The sequence below is a fragment of the Orcinus orca genome, chromosome 6 (genome assembly GCF_937001465.1).
Source record: "Orcinus orca chromosome 6, mOrcOrc1.1, whole genome shotgun sequence".
NCBI classification, from domain to species: domain Eukaryota; kingdom Metazoa; phylum Chordata; class Mammalia; order Artiodactyla; family Delphinidae; genus Orcinus; species Orcinus orca.
Window position 1 is genome coordinate 12,773,274 of NC_064564.1, and position 17,856 is coordinate 12,791,129.

Consider the following 17,856-nt stretch of genomic DNA (forward strand, 5'->3'; position numbering starts at 1 on the left):
GTCCGGGCCGCCCTGGCTTGGGCGTCGGATCACCAAGTGGGAGGGCGTCGGTTGCCATGGTAACCCTCCCCGAGGGTCCCAGTAGTGTTCCTGGCGTCTCACGCCCCTCACGCGGACTCCGCCTCCGACCCATTTCGGGAGAGCTCGCAGAAGGCTAGGGACGCGTTCGAGCCCAGCGTGCGGCGTCCCCGGCAGCGGCAGAGCCAGCCCGCAGGTCTTCGCGTGGGACTGTCCAGGTGGGGACAGCTCAAGGGCCTCCCAACACAAGGGGCCCGGAGCCCCAGAGCACCGGTCCGTGCTGGCGTTTAGCGGCTCAGCAGTGGACTTGAGGAGGAATGCGGGACGCGAAGGGAAAGCTGGAAGGATTGGCAGGGGAAATAGCTCCGGACCGGGGTCAGGAGATACGGTACAAAGAGACCTTGAGAGGGTCATTTCATCTTGGTTTCCCACATGGGAAATATCGCTGTGAAATTAGATGACCTCCAAGGCCACCGGACCAGCAGAGTCAGCATCACCTAGGAGCTTGTTGGAAATGCAGATTTGAGGCTGCACCCCAGACCTGCTGAGTCAGAATCTGCGTTGGGGCCCTGTGAGCTGTGTTTTAACAAGCCCTCCAGGTGATGATGATCTGTGCTAAAGTTGAGAAGCGCTGATCTAGGGGAGTGGTTTCTCAGACTTGGCTGCAGATTAGAATCACCGGGGAGTTCTGGAACCTCCCAAACAAATCAGAATCTCGTCGGCGGGGGAAGGAGGGACGGCAGGAAGCCCAGGCATAAGTTTTTTTTTTTAAGCTTCTCGAGTGATCCCCATGTGCTATCAAGGTAAGAACCAAGTGATCCCCATGAGCTGTCATGGTGAGAACCGCGGATATACCGTAGAGGCTTGGTCCTCCAAGTGTGGTTCCTGGAGAAAACAACCCCCTCCCAGACCTACTAAATCACCGTCTGCATTTCAAGGGGCTCTCCAAGTGGTTCGTGTGCGCGTTAGGGTTTGGAAAAACAGCTCTAAGGCCTCCTCCAACATTAAGAATCCATGATTTTATGAAATATGTCTTTCTGTTTTACAGACTCTTAGAAGGCCCCATTTCTTTTTTTTTTTTTTTTTTTTTTTTTTTTGCGGTACGCGGGCCTCTCACTGCCGTGGCCTCTCCCGCTGCGGAGCACAGCCTCCGGACGCGCAGGCTCAGCGGCCATGGCTCACGGGCCCAGCCGCTCCGCGGCATGTGGGATCCTCCCGGACCAGGGCACGAACCCGTGTGCCCTGCATCGGCAGGCGGACTCTCAACCACTGGGCCACCAGGGAAGCCCGAAGGCCCCATTTCTTCAACTTTTTCTCATATGATATGACCTTCATTATGGGTCTCTCTCTAGTGCACTTGAATTTTCAAATTTTAATTAGACTTTTAGCCTCTCAAGAGACCTAGGAGATTATCAAGGCCACTGTGCCCACTTGACAGAGGAAGAGGTAGAGCCCCACCTAGACAGGTGAAGAGATTTCCCCAGAGGCCAGGGGGACCAGAATGCTGCCCCAGCCACTGGGTCACTGCCCTTTCTAATACACCACATCATATCATTAGGAGTTATTTTTTGTTTTCCTCAAAGATTGTGGTGAGGTCAGAGATGACACTGAACTTGCTTTGAGTGGGTTGCAGACAGGGATGTTTCAGGGTGGAGCAACCCACTGAGGATGCTGCTTGTTTGTGGCGGGGAAGGGGAGGAAGCGTGGCTTCAACCTTTGCTCCTGAGGACAGGGCAAGAACAAGGCGTGATTACCAAGGGACTGAAAGGTGATGTGGTTTCTGGTGTGGATGAAAAATGTCACCTGCCATATCAGTAAACAAAGGATGTTGCAGACATCAAGCCAGCAGCCATTGCTGCCGCCCCCCCCTCCCCGCGACTGTGCACCCTGAAGGCATATGGGATGGAGAAAATCAGGATACTGGGCTTAGATAGTTAAGGTGCGTTTCAAAGGAATGATTTCAGTTAACCCAGACCCTTGCATCTTCCCATACCTAGAAAACTGCTAAATTCATTAATGTGAGATGTCTGGTTTTCTTTAACATAATCTTTTGATGTTCCCACTACCTGGTTTTTGTTGCAAAAACCCCTGTATATCCTGGTTCCTCCCTGACTTCTTTGGAGCAATCCCTCAGCGGTGTCTGAGAGGCTATCTTCTGGGTTTAAGTCCTCAGAAAATCTGCTAAATAAAACAATTCTCAACTTTTAGGTTGTGCTTTTTTTTTTTTTTTCAGTTGACGGTTTTGGTGACCACGAAGGGCCCAGAGCAGACTTGTCTTCTTCACCTGAGCTCTACGAGTATCTGGAGCTTGGTACCAGCAGAGGCCTCTTTGGTCCATGCACCTCCACCTCGTCAGAGAGTCCAGACGAATTTGGGTGAGTCTTTCCTGGTTCTTGGACCTCCCACTATTAGCTGATGATCCTAGGTTTTATTCAGTGGTGTTTAAACTCTCTGGAGGAGTAGGTTATCTTTGAAACTTAGTTTCAAGAGGTACCTGTGTTATCCTCAGTGAAAGACACTGGGAAAATTTTGCTCAGTTTAGACACTGACTGGTTTATCCTCAGTTGAAAGACTGGGAGGACTTTGCTCATTTGAAAGACACTGAGTAGGGTTGGCCTGGGTAATTAAGTAGAAGACTGGCCTATCATTTTTCCTTGAATTGGCTACTTTAATAGAGTTTGTTAAAAAAAAAAAAAAAAAAGAGTTTGTTGAAGTAAAAGTTATCTCAACAAACCAACCTTGGAATGGGAAACAAAGCTTCCAAAACAAAAGAAAAAGGAACAACAGATGGCCAGTTTCCAACTAATATCCCAGACAGGTTTATGTACATATAAAACTTACAAGTACCAGGACTTCCCTGGTGGTCCAGTGCTTAAGGCTTCCCCTTCCAATGCAAGGGGTGTGGGTTTGATCCCTCGTGGGGGAGCTAAGATCCTACATGCCTCACAGCCAAAAAACCAAAACGTAAAAAAAAAAAAAAAGTAATATTGTAACAAATAAAGGCTTTAAAAATGGTCCACCTCAAAAAAAACTTTTAAAAAATTAAATAAAAAATAAAGCTTACGAGTACTTATTGGGTTGGCCAAAATGTTCATTCAGTTTTTTCTGTAAGGTGGCTCTAGTAGCGCTTAATTGTCTTTAATGTCATTTGAAACAATTATGTTAGATTGTATTGTGACAGCTGTCATATCAGCGTGCATTTAAAAAAAAACTTATCAAAATTGGTGAATTTTTGTGTAGCCATTTTAATATTGAAGATGGAAGAAAAAAAGCAACATTTTCGGCATATTATGCTTTATTATTTCAAGAAAGGTAAAAAACACAACAAATGCAAAAAAAGATTCGTGCAGTGTATGGAGAAGGTGCTGTGACTGGTCGAACATGTCAAAAGTGGTCTGTGAAGTTTCATGCTGGAGATTTCTCGTTGGATGGTTCTCCAAGACCGTCAGCTAGTTAAAGTTGATAGCGATCAAATTGAGACATTAATTGAGAACAGTTGAGAACAATCAACGTTATACCACCTGGGAGATAGCTGACATACTCAAAATATCCAAATCAAGCGCTGAAAATCATTTGCACCGGCTTGGTTATGTTAATTGCTTTGATGTTTGGGCTCCACATAAGTTAAGCGAAGAAAACCTTGACCGTGTTTCCACATGCGATTCTTTACTTAAACATGACGAAAACATTCCGTTTTTAAAACAACTTGTGACGGGCAATGAAAAGTGGATACTGTACAATAATGTGGAACGGAAGAGATCATGGGGCAAGGGAAATGAACCACCACCAACCACACCAAAGGCTGGTCTTCATCCAAAGAAGGTGACATTGTGTATATGGTAGGATTGGAAGGGAGTCCTCTATTATAAGCTCCTTCCAGAAAACCAAACGATTCCAGCAAGTACTGCTCCCAGTTAGACCAACTGAAAGCAGCACTCAACAAAGAGTGTCCAGAATTAGTCAACAGAAAACGCATACTCTTCCATTAGGATAACGCAGGGCCACATGTTTCTTTGATGACCAGGCAAAAACTGTACTGGCGGCCAAAAGTGCACCACATGTATGTGTGTATGTATGTTTTGAGAACTCGGTCTCTGCCATCCAAAAGGTATACATGTGGTGTACTTTTGGCCGCCAGTAGCTTAGACTGGGATTCTGAGCAGTCTTTTGTCTGTGCCAACTCTCGGGATTTTTACCATTTTAACTTCCTTGCATCAGGAAGTACAATGAAGGCCTTTACTTTCTTAGACTGTTTTTGGGAATAAACGTTCTGGATCTTGTTTAGGTGGCATCCTTCACACTCTTGTGGGGAAGCCTCTTGTGTCTTGTTGGTTTGAGTCACTGTTAAGCTATATCTCATTAAAGGCAGATGATGGATCCTTTAAATTGGAAAAACTCTAAATTGGTAAATTAGAGACCTCATTATAAACAGCTGTTTTATTGGTGCCTATTAAAAAAAGTGGAAAAAATATATATCTAATGGTTAACCTAAGAACTCCTTTAGTTTAAAACAAACAAGAAAAACCATTTTGGGAATTCTATTTATGGTCTCTTCTTTCCCTCAATGGGTCTTACAGATGCTAATGAAACATTAGAATAATTAATGTTAATTAGATTGATTAACAGACTAAGAAAAAAACCTGAAGTCTAGAGACATTTTCCCAGCCAGGTGGAAATTTTAAAGGGGCTTGTCCCAAATGGATAAAGAAATCTTTAGGTGGTTATTTTAAGATGAGAGAAATAAAATGGACATTAATGGGATTAAATCAAAGGTTTGATACAACACTGCCTAAGGTTGGATGGGCCAGAGGAACCCCCTGTTGGTCCTCAACATTAAATGGCCCCAAACAAGTCCGCTCTATTTACCCAGTTTAAAAAACATATACAGCTGGAAGAAAATTATATTGAGATACCTGACCAACAATTACTTGGGACAACAGTTAGGCCAATTAATCAAGTTAAAAGACTGACAAAAGGGCCTGAGTCTCTGGGCTTAACCCCTCACTGGGGACCCCAGAACCTTTTATACAAAATAGATAAAATAAGTAAGGAAAGCTCTAGGACTCGTTGTAAAACCAAGGCTTGTTGATTGAGTCCTAATGTAAACTAAAATATATAGAATTGATTAAAGTTTGTAAAAATTGGTATGTTTAAATGGGCTTTATATAAGATGGTTATGTTGCAGGAAGGGGGACCCCTTCCAGGGCCCAAGAGTGGGCTCTTGTCTAACATTCGGAAATGAATTGTCCGAGGACACACACACGCTGACGACGCAGGAGACCTTATTGGGAAGGGGCGCCTGGGCAGAGAGCAGGAAGGTAAGGGAACCCAGGAGGACTGCTCTGCCACGTGGCTCGCAGTCTTTGGTTTTATGGTAATGGGATTAGTTTCCTGGTTGTCTCTGGCCTATCATTCTGACTCAGGGTCCTTCCTGGTGGCACGAGCATCACTCAGCCAGGATGGATTCCAGCGAGGAGGATTCTGGGAGGTTGGTAGGACATATGGACTGGTGTGTCCTTTTGACCTTTCCTGAATTCTTCCAGTTGGTGGTGGCTTGTTAGTTCTGTGTTCCTTACCAGGGCCTCCTGTTTAAGATAACTCAGGCAAATGGTTACTGTAGTGCCTGGCCAGGGTGAGCGGTTTCAGTCAGTGTTTCCCCTCACAGTTACATCTCCTTTGCTTAATTACGTTGTGGGATAGACATGTTTCACTGGGGAATACTTCCCCAAGTAGATTTGCCCCTCAAGAAATATTAATGAAACATACTAAAGGAAACTAATAGGGTTACCTGAGCTCTTTACAAAAAAAAAAAAAAAAAAATACTGGGAACCAATATTCAGGGGCTAATTAATAGTAGAGATTTTGCTCTGAGTTTAACTTGTGCACTCAGAAAGAGGGCCTTTGTTGACTGCCTTATGAAAGCTTTAGAAGGCCTGATGAATTAAACCCTAAAGTTCTAGAACATAGAACTCTTTTATTTTTATTTATTTTTTAACACCTTTATTGGAGTGTAATTGATTTACAACGATGTGTTAGTTTCTGCTTTATAACAAAGTGAATCAGCTATACATATACATATATCCCCATATCTCTTCCCTCTTGCATCTCGCGCCCTCCCACCCTCCCTATCCCACCCCTCTAGGTGGTCACAAAGCAACTAGCTGATCTCCCTGTGCTATGCGGCTGCTTCCCACTAACTATCTGTTTTACATTTGGTAGCGTATATACGTCCATGCCACTCTCTCACTTTGTCCTAGCTTACCCTTCCCCCTCCCCATGTTCTCAGTTCCATTCTCTAGTAGGTCTATGTCTTTATTGCCATCCTGCCCCTAGGTTCTTCATGCCCTTTTTTTAATTTAGATTCCATTAGAACTCTTTTTAAAATTTTATTTATTTTTTGGCTGCATTGGGCCTTCATTGCTGCACGCAGGCTTTCTCTGGTTGAGGCGAGCGGGGGGGCTACTCTTCGTTGCAGTGCGCGGGTTTCTCATTGCGGTGGCCTCTCTTGCTGCAGAGCACAGGCTCTGGGTGCGGGGGCTCCAGTAGTTGCGGCACTCAGGCTCAGTAGCTGTGGCACACAGGCTTCAGTAGTTGTGGCGTGGGGGCTCTAGGGCATGCGAGCTTCAGTAATTGTGGCACGTGGGCTCAGTAGTTGTGGTTTGTGGGCTCTACAGTGCAGGCTCAGCAGTTGTGGCACATGAGCTTAGTTGCTCCGTGGCATGTGGGATCTTCCCAGACCAGGGATCGAAACCATGTCTCCTGCATTGGCAGGTGGATTCTTAACCACTGTGCCACCAGGGAAGTCCCTAGAACATAGAACTCTTAAATTTTGGTTTAGTTGGAAGTCTTCTCACTAATATAGAAAATCAAATTAATGAAAATACAGCTGTGTAAATCAATCTTTTAATATCATTTAGGTGACAGACCGGTTCTTTGGGGAATTAAAAGCAACTGTTTTTGTCTTGCAAATCTCTACAAGACAGAAGTGTAAATAGAGCCCATGAGGACCTGAGACTGAGCCTAATTAGCTCAATCAGGTAGAACTTGAAACCAAGGGGGCAAAAAAGGAAAAAGTGGCCTTTTAAAACTCAAACCACTGGAGGGTTCCCTGGTGGCAAAAGTAAATAAATTTATAAAAATAAATAAAAATTAAATTATTCTCTCATTTACCTTTATTTTACAACTTATGAAAACATTACCATACCAAGTTAATATTTATAAAATTATTTACTTTTGGCTGTGTTGGGTCTTCATTGCTGCGTGTGGGCTTTCTGTAGTTGCAGCAAGTGGGGGCTACTCTTTGTTGCGATGCGCAGGTTTCTCATTGTGGTGGCTTCTCCACGGGCTTTAGGCATGTGGGCTTCAGTAGTTGTGGCATGTGGACTCAGTAGTTGTGGCTCACAGGCTCTAGAGTGCAGGCTCAATAGTTGTGGCACACGGATTCAGTAGTTGTGGCGCACGGGCTTAGTTGCTCCACAGCATGTGGGATCTTCCAGGACCCACATTAAGGTTAAGATTTTAACCCTTAAAAACCATAAGATTAAGGTTTTTAAGGGTTAAAATTGTAATATGTAATTAAAGCTATAAAGATAATAAGGGAAACATTTCAGTATGCAAGGAAAGTAGGATGTGCGTTTTCAGCAAAAGAAAGTGAGGAATGGAAAAACATTTTGTTAAGGGGAAAGAATGATTGTGTCCTAGAGCTGGTTAGTTGTTTGCTTTTGGATGGGAAAATAAGGGACAAACTAATATGGAAACAGAAAGTTGTAGGTTTCCAGAAAGGGAGTCCTGAAAAGGAGTTTTGTACATGGTCAGTCTGGGATTAGATTAAATTTAGTTAGATAAATGGATTTTGTTATAAAAGTAGGCTGATGCAAGACTAGATTTTGTTCCTCTCTCTGTTAAGAGAACAAAGTTTTCTTGGAATACTGCTTTTGGTAACAGATTGTGTGAGTTTCTTTGCCTTTAAGTGATCTGTATTTGTTTTTTGAAATCTTTTTGTCACTTTGGTTAAGTGAATAAGTATTGTTTCACAGTGACCTATGATCCTTTTGGAACAAGTGTTTTGAAACCTTTTTTATGTTTCTGACAAGCTTTCCAAATATCAAATTCTAACTAAAGATTTTTTGACCTCCAGCTAACTCTGGGATGCTTCAAAGGAACCTTGAGACATCTCAGAGAGGAAAATTAGAGTAATTGGGCTTATTTGGTATGTTAAATTACTTGAGAAGCATTGTCAAGTTATTGGAGATAAGCCTTATATTGTATGGATAAATGTCATTAATATATCAATATTCTAAAATTTATATGGAATTCCTAAAAATGTGATATGTCCTGGTATAATGTTTTCAGTCATAATTCTAGTTAGTATCTTAAAATGTTGTATGTCACAGAAATATCCAAGTTTCTTGTCAATTGCGTTGTAATCAGATCTTTAACCGTGCTATTTTAAGTCTTTTGTGGTTTATAGACAATCATTGTTTTACTCTGATGCTTTTATAAAATGAAGATATTCAAGAAAATTCATAAAGCTTTTTGATAAATACGTTTCCGATAGCTTTTAGATCATACCACTAAACTGCATAAGAAATTACAAAGCTCTGATGGAAAACCTGACGATTTAATCCAGATCAACAGGGATTAATTACATGGGACCAAATGAACTGATAAATATGATTTATAATTATATGACTTTTTCTGAAATATACCAGCTTTTAATCTTTGTTTTCTAGAAAAACGTTTCCTCTTATGCTATGACCTACAATGAGTTGATAAAGTATACCTTGGTAAACAAAGATGAAACATATATATTTTTTCTCTACCTGATCCTTCCAGAATTTGGCTTCTCCAGCTAACTCCCCTGTGGACTTGATGGTTTATTGCAACCAGATTACAACTAGTTGTACTAATCATTGTTTTAATTTGTTCTCTTTATTTTCAATTTGTTTATGGTTTGTGTCTCTCTCTGCTGCATTATGACTTTATTAATGTTACTATCTGTATTACTTATATCCTGTCTGTTTTATAAGATTGTTGTCTCTTGCATTTCCCAATGTGTATCCAGGCCTCCAACAAAATTAATGATGTCTTGAGAGAGTTAATCATATATAAAACTCTACATAGAATAATTGTAATTGTGCACCTCTAGGTATGGGAAGAAGCAACAAGTGAAAACATTTCCCAGATCATAATAGGCTACTAAAACAGGTAATCCAGAGAATTATAGATTATCTATAGGACCTGATCCAGAAAAGATCAGCACATTGAATGGCCTGTCAACAGAATCTTCACCTGATAGAGGACTGAGAATTCCTAGTGCCATGGGACAAAATTGTTCATGAAATGCCTCCCAAACGTTGGTCGAATTTATGACCAAGGGGAGGCACTGTGGATGAAAAGTGTTGCCTGCCATATCAGTAAACAAAGGATGCTGCAGCCGTCAAGCCAGCAGCCACTGCAGCTGCCCTGCCTGTTCACCCTGAGGGGCTTCAGGATGGAGAAAAGCAGGATACTTGCCTTAGATAGTTAAGGTGCATCTCAAATGAATGATTTCAATGAGGCCAGACTCTTGCATCTTCCCATACCTAGTAAAGCGCTAAATTCATTAACTTGAGATGTTTGGTTTTCTTTAAAAGTAATCTTTTGATGTTCTGACTACCTGGTTTTTGTTGCAAAGCTTCTATATATTTTGTATAACTTTAAAAAAAATTTTTTTATTATTTTATTTATTTTTGGCTGCCTTGGGTCTTCGTTGCTGCGCGGGGGCTTTCTCTAGTTGCAGCGAGTGGGGGCTACTCTTTGTTGCGATGTGCGGGCTTCTCATTGCAGTGGCTGCTCTTGTTGTGGAGCACGGGCTCTAGGCACGCGGGCTTCGGTAGTTGTGGCACGAGGCTCAGGAGTTGTGGCTCATGGGCTCTAGAGTGCAGGCTCAGTAGTTCTGGCGTGCGGGCTGAGTTGCTCCGCAGCATGTGGGATCTTCCTGGACCAGAACTCGAACCCGTGTCCACTGCATTGGTGGGCGGAGTCTTAACCTCTGCGCCACCAGGGAAGCCCTCCTATATATTTGGCTCCTCCCTTACCTTTTCGGAGCAGTCCCTCAGAGCAATCTGAGAAGCTGTCTTCTGGGCTTAAGGTCTTAACATCTATTTCTTCTCTTCCCCACAGACACAGCCTGGTATGAATGTCACCAGCCCTCTGCCTCCCCCAGTCAAGGGACAGACACTCCCTCAGAATTTAAATCCTGATTGGACTGACTGAGAGTCTAAAGACAGCAGGTGCTGTCCCCACCAGCAGAGACCCTCTGAGAAAGTCAGTCATGCCCGGGGCCATTGCCTGTGGGCTTCCTGCCCCTTTCCAGGCTGTGTCTTCTTCATATCATTTGGCTTAAGTCAGGGAAGTAGGTTTCTCTTACCCTAACTTGGATAGTGAGATAATGATAATTTTCAGACTTTCCTTCCATTTTCAGGGTTGAGATTTTGGCTCTCAGGTCACAAACCCAAATAATAAGAAATGAAATAAATATCCCCTAGTTCATATTGATATAATGAGTGAATGAATGAATGAAGGAAGGAGAAGGGACAACTCCTTCTTATAGAAGAATTTCAACTAATAAGCATGGAGGGAATGAGGGAAATAGACATTCCCCATACAGCACCATAGCAGTAATTGCTGCAGGCAAGTCCACAGATAGATGCTAAAATTAGTGGGTGAAGGCTTAAGGAGAAGCAAGATATTTGCATAGTCTCAAGGTATCTCTCCCCAAATAGATGTTTATTAATAACAAGGGGAAAGACAGTAACTTTACGGTAAAGAAAACTGGCAGTCACCACCTTAACCAAGTGACTAAGGTTAACATCGTCAGAAATGGGGTACATCGTCATGTACCCCATGATATGATGCCCTGGGAACAGCTTACCACCCTGTGGTGTCCTTCCCAATAGTGCATAATCTCAGTCTAATCATGAGAATACATCAGACAGCACACATAGAGGAACAGTCTACAAAGTAACTGACCACTGCTTTCGAAAGTCTCAAAGCCGGGGGACTTCCCCGGTGGCACAGTGGTTAAGATTCCGCCTGCCAATGCAGGGGACACGGGTTCGAGCCCTGGTCTGGGAAGATCCCACATGCCGCAGAGCAACTAAGCCCATGTGCCCCAACTACTGAACCTGCTCTCTAGAGCCCACGAGCCACAACTACTGAAGCCCGCTCGCCTAGAGGCCGTGCTCCACAACAAGAGAAGCCACCACAATGAGAAGCCTGCACATCCCAAGGAAGAGTAGCTCCCACTTGCTGCAACTAGAGAAGGTCTGCACACAGCAATGAAGACCCAACGCAGCCATAAATTAATTAATTAATTAATTAATTTTTAAAAAGTCTCAAAGCTAGGAAAGATGGGAATGGTCACAGATTAAGGGAGAATAAAGAGACGCAATGACTAAGTGTAAGGTGGGTCCTGGAACGGATCCTGGAACTGAGAAACAACTGTGGAAAAACTGGCAGAACCTGAATAAAGTTGGTAGTTTAGGTCATAGTATTGTCCTGATGTTACTTCCTTAGTTTTGAGAATTGTCCTATGGTTATGTAAGATGTTAATACGAGGAGAGGTTGGGTGAAGGGTATAAAGGAACTCTGTACTATTTTTGCTCTCTGTAAGTCTAAAATGATAGTAAACATTTAAAAAGTATTCTTTAAAAAGAATGCATGCAGTAAAACCTGTCACTTAATAAAAATGACTAAAAATCTTTTAACAAAATGTAAATATGTAAAATTTCACTTGGGAAAAATAGACTTTGTGGAAATAATGAGCAGAAAAGGAGATTCACAGTAGGAGAAGTTATATTTGTTTAAATATAAAATGAGCAAAGGAAACAGGAGACGAATCAAATCTTTGTTGTAAAATTTAATGGAAAGTAATTAATTCCAAATAATTCAGTAAGGGAAGATTGAAAAAGAGAGAAAAACAAATAATTTATAGAAAACTGATCACAGGCTTATACTGACTTATTAAAAACATTTTTCTTTCTGTGCAATTAGAGAATATGTAAACGTTTATGACCATAAATTCCTAAACAGGACGTGTCCAAAGGTAATGTTTTTGTTTGTTTAAGATATCTCCGTGTGTAGTTAAGGAAGAATGAACAACACATGTAAATTCCATGCTTTCCTTTTAGGATTCCATATTGCTTTAATCTAAGATATGAACGGAGAGGCTTGTTCCTGTGTAAAGTCTAATAGATTGCCTCAGTAGGGACTTGGGCCCAGAAGGAATAATAATAAACCACACGGAACAAGTGAGTAAATTACATCACTGGGCCACAACTTCTGCGCCCAGTTATTGAAAATAGCACCAGGGTTCCCCTTCCAGTTGCAGGAGTAGATGGTCTAGTCGGGGACCACACTGTCCCATAGCCACCCACACCCCACATATGGTGCTGAGCGCTTGCAAGGTGATCAGTTGGAATTGAGATGTACTGTAAATTTAAAGTACACACCATTCTGTAAGTTGTGTTTTTGTTTTGTTTATGGTTTCCTCTGCTCTGCAAAAGCTTACACAGGTCCCATTAGGTCCAATTTGTTTATTTTGCTTTTATTTCTTTGGCCTTGGGAGACTGACTTAAAATATTGCTACAATTTATGTCAGAAAATGTTTTGCTTATGTTATCCTCTAGTTTTAAGGTGTCATGTCTTATATTTAAGTTTTAAGCCATTTTGAGTTTATTTTTGTGTGTAGTATGAAAAAGTGTTCTAACTTCACTGATTTACATGCGACTGTCCAGCTTTCCCAACACCCCTTGCTGAAGAGACTGTCTTTTATCCATTGTATATTTTTACCCCTTTGTCATAGATTAATTGACCGTGGGTGTATGGGTGTATTTCTGGGACCTCTATTCTGTTCCATTGATCCATATATTTGTTTTTGTGCCAATACCATGCTATTTTGACTAATGTAGCTTTGTAGTGTAGTTCAAAGTCTGGAAGGGTTATGCCTCTGTCTTTGTTCTAATTTTTCCTCAGGATTGCTTTGGCAATTCTGGGCTTTTTTGTAGGCCCATACGTATTTTAGGATTTATTTTCTAGTTCTGTGAAAAATGTCACGGGGAATTTGATAGGGAACACATTAAATCTATATATTGCTTTGGGTAATATGGCCATTTTAGCTATATTAATTTTTCCAATTCAGGAACATGGAATATCTTTCCATTTCCTTGAAACGTCTTCAGTTTCCTTTATCAATGTTTTATAGTTCGCTGAGTGTAAGTCTTTAACCTCCTTAGGTTTATTTCTAAATATTTTGGGTTCTTTGATGTGAGTTTAAAAGGTATTGTTTTTTTACATTCCCTTCCTGACATTTCATTGTTAATGTAAAGAAATGCAATTGATTACTGTATATTCATCTTGTATCCTGCTACCTTGCTGAATTCATTTATTAGTTCAAATAGTTTGTGTGGAGTGTTTAGGGTTTTCTATATAGAGTATCATGTCATCCACATATAATGACAGTTTTACCTCTTCCCTTCCAACTTGGATACCCTTTATGTCTTTTTCTTGTCTGAATGCTGTGGCTAGTATTTCCAGTCCTATGTTGAATAGAAGTGATGAAAGTGGGCATCCTTGTCTTGTTCCTGAATTTAGTGGGAAGTCTTTCAGCTTTTCACCATTGAGTATTATGTTGGCTGTGGGCTTATCATAAATAATTTTTATTATGTTAAGACATGTTCTCTCTATACCAAATTTGGGAAGAATTTTTATCATGAATGGATGTTGAATTTTATCAAATGCTTTTTCTGCATGTATGGAGATGATCATGTGGGTTTTGTCTTTGGTTGATGTGGTGTATCACATTGATTGATTTGTGTATGTTGAACCATCCTTGCAGCCCTGGAATGAATCCAACTTGATTATGGTGTGGGATCCTTTTTATGTGTTGTTGGATTCAGTTTGCTAATATTTTCTTGAGGATTTTTGCATCTATATTCATCAAAGATATTGGCCTGTAATTTTAGTTTTTGCTAGTCTTTGGTTTTAGTATCAGAGTGATAGTGCCTTCATAGAATGAATTTGGGAGTGTTCCCCCCTCTTCAGTCTTTTGGAAGAGTTTGAGAAGGATAGGTATAATTTCTTCTCTGTATGTTTCATAGAATTCACCTGTGAAGCCATCTAGTCCTGGACTTTTGTTTGTAGGGAGTTGTTTTTGTTTTTTTTTTAATTACAGATTCTATTTCACTTCTAGTGATTGGTCTCTTCAAATTGTCTGTTTCTTCTTGATTAAATTTTGGCAGGTTGTATGTTTCTAGAAACTTCCATTTCTTCTAAGTTGTCCATTTTGTTGGCATATAACTATTCATAATATTTTCTTATGGTATTTTGTATTTCTGTGGTATTGATTGTTATTCTCCCCTTTCATTTCTTATTTTGTATATTCGGGTCCTCTCTCTTTTCTCCTTGGTGAGCATGGCCAGGAGTATGTTGATTTTCTTTTCCCTTTCAAAAAAACAGCTCTTGGTTTTATTGATTTTTTTCTATTGTTTTTATCTCTCTTTTGTTTATTTCCTCTGATCTTTATTATTTCCTTCCTTCTGCTGACTTTAGGTTTTGTTTCTTCTTTTTCTGATTCTTTTAGGTGGTACATTAGATTACTGGGGATTTTTCTTATTTTTTGAGGATGGCTTGTATCGCCATGAACTTCCCTTTTAGAACTGCTTTTGCTCTATCTCGTAGATTTTGTAAGGTTGTGCTTTCATTATTGTTTGTCTCGAGGTATTGTTTTTATTTCCTTTTGAATTCATTGTTGACCCATTGGTTTTTATAATAGCATATTGTTTAGTCTCCATGTAATCATTTTTTTCTCATTTCTTTTTCCAGTGGTTGATTTCCAGATTCATACTGTTGTGTTCAGAAAAGATGCTTGAAATAATTTCTATCTTCTTAAATTTGTTGAGGCTCGTTTTGAGACCTAGATGTGGTCTGTCCTAGAGAATGATCCTTGAGCACTTGAAAAGAATGTGTTCTGTTTTGATTTTTGGTTTTTTTGGTATGTAGTGTCCTCTAGATAACAATTAAGTCTAACTGTTTTATTGTGTCATTCAGGGATCTCTGTTGCCTTATTGATTTTCTGTCTAGAAGATCTGTCTACTGATGTCGGTGGGGTGCTAAAGTCTCCTACTATTACTGCATTACCATCCATTTCTCCCTTTATTTCTGTTAGTATTTGGTTTTTTAAAATTGAAGTATAGTTGATTGACAATGTTATGTTAATTTCTGCTCTACAGCAAAGTAACTCAGTTATACATGTATATACATTTTTTTAATATTCTTTTCCATTATAGTTTATCACAGGGTATTGGATATTCTTCCCTGTGCTATATAGTAGAATCTTGTTGTTTATCCTTTCTATATAAGTTTGCATCTGCTAACCCTAAACTCCCACTGCATCCCTCCCCACCCTCTTCTTCCCCTTAGTAAGCACAAGTCTGTTTTCTATGTAAGTAAGTCTGTTTCTGTTTCACAGATAAGTTCATTTGTGTCATATTTTAGATTCTACATATAAGTAATATCATATGGTATTTGTCTTTCTCTTTCTATCTGACCTCACTTAGTATGATAATCTCTAGTTCCATCCATGTTTCTGCAAATGGCATTATTTCAGTCTTTTTATGGCTGAGTAGTATACCATTGTATATATGTACCACGTCTTCTTTATTCATTCATCTGTTGATAGACATTTAGGTTATTTCCATGTCTTGGCTATTGTTGGTAGTGCTGGTATGAACATTGGGGTGCATGTATCTTTCTGACTTATAGTTTTGTACAGATATATGCCCAGTTGTGGGACTGCAGGATCATATGGTAGCTATACGTTTAGTTTTCTAAGGAACCTCCATAATGTTTTCCATAATGGCTGCACCAAACTACATTCCCACCAACAGTGTAGGAGGGTTTCCTTTTCTCCACACCTTCTCCAACATTTGTTATTTGTAGACTTTTTAAAGATGGCCATTCTGACTGGTGTGAGGTGGTACCTCATTGTAGTTTTGATTTGCATTTCTCCAAGAATTAGTGATGTTGAGCATCTTTTCATGTGCCTGTTGGGCATCTGTATGTCTTCTTTGGAGAAATGCCTGTTTAGGTCTTCTGTCCATTGGGTTGTTTGTTTTGTTGTTGTGTTGAGTTGTATGAGCTGCTTGTATATTTTGGGAATTAAGCCCTTGTTGTTCGCATCATTTGCAAATATTTCTATCATTTCATAAGTTGTCTTTTCATTTTGTTTATGGTTTCCTTTGCTGTGCAAAGGCTTGTAAATTTGGTTAGGTCTCATTTGTTTATTTTTGCTTTTATTTCTTTAAAAAAAATTTTTTTACAGTAGGTCCTTGTTGGTTATCTACTTTAAATATAGCAGTGTGTACCTGTCAATCCCAGACTCCCAATTTTTGCTTTTATTTCTGTTGCCTTGGGAGACAGACCTAAGAAAACATTGGTATGATTTATGTCAGAATACATATATATTTTCTATGTCAGAATATTTTGCCTACGTTCTCCTATAGGAGTTTTATGATGTCCTGTCTTATGTCTAAGTCTTTAGGCAATTTTGAGTTTATATTCATGTATGGTGTGAGTGTGTATTCTAACTTCACTGATTTACATGCAGCTGTCCAGCTTTACCAACACCACTAGCTGAAGAGACTGTCTTTTTCCCATTGTATATTCTTGCCTCCTTTGTCAAAGATTAATTGACCATAGGTGTGTGGATTTATTTCTGGGCTCTCTATTCTTTTCCATCGATCCATATGTCTGTTTTTGTGCCAGTAGCATGTGGTTTTCATTACTATAGCTTTGTAGTATTGTCTAAAGTTTGAGAGGGTTATGCCTCCTGCTTGTTCTTTTTTCTCAAGATTGCTTTGGCAATTCTGGGTCTTTCATGGTTCCATATAAGCTTTAGGATTTATGTTCTAGTTCTGTGAAAAATGTCATGGGGAATTTGATAGGGATCACATTAAATCTGTAGATTGCTTTGGGTAGTATGACAGTTTTAACAATATTAATTCTTCCAATCCAAGAGCATGGGGTATCATTCCATTTCTTTGAATCATCTTCAGTTTCCTTTATCAATGTTTTATGGTTCTCAGCATATAAGTCTTTCACCTCCTTTGTCAGGTTTATTCCTAAGTATTTTATTTTTTTGATGCAATTTAAAAAGGGATTTTTAAAAATGATTCTGAAGAACCTAGGGGCAGGACAGGAATAAAGACGCAGATGTAGAGAATGGACTTGAGGACATGGGGAGGGGGAAGGGTAAGCTGGGACGAAGTGAGAGAGTGGCATGGACATATATACACTACCAAATGTAAAATAGATACTTAGTGGGAAGCAGCCTCATAGCACAGGGAGATCAGCTCAGTGCCTTGTGACAACCTGGAGGGGTGGGGTAGGGAGGGTGGGAGGGAGATGCAAGAGGCAGGGGATATGGGGATATATCAGGATATATACATATAGCCGATTCACTTTGTTATACAGCAGAAACTAACACACCATTGTAAAACAATTATACTCCAATAAAGATGTTAAAAAAAATAATAAAGACAAAAGTAACCAATAAATAAATAGATTTTTTTTTTACATTCCCTTTCTGATATTTCATTGTTAGTGTAAAGAAATGCAATTGATTTCTGTATGTTAATCTTGTATCTTGCTACATTGCTGAATTCGTTGATCAATTCTAGTATTTTTTGTGTGGAGTCTTTTGGGTTTTCTATATAGAGTATCATGTCATCTGCATATAATTATAATTTTACCTCTTCCCTTCTTATTTGGATACTGTTTATTTCTTTTTCTGATTCT

The 17,856-nt window shown here is 40.1% G+C and overlaps 1 long non-coding RNA gene across 2 annotated transcripts in view; it reads left to right on the plus strand.

Annotated features, from left to right (window-relative positions):
- The first annotated feature begins 57 nt into the window (after positions 1-57).
- The window catches only part of LOC125964757 (uncharacterized), a 113,793-nt gene continuing 95,994 nt past the window's right edge, over positions 58-17,856 (plus strand). Inside the window, exons 1-2 of one of the 2 annotated variants that reach the window (XR_007478019.1) lie at positions 58-236; positions 2,252-2,393. This is a non-coding gene — a long non-coding RNA (uncharacterized LOC125964757). Of the gene's footprint in view, positions 237-432; positions 822-2,251; positions 2,394-17,856 lie in introns of those variants that run through there. The other variant, XR_007478020.1, reaches the window with a different exon arrangement.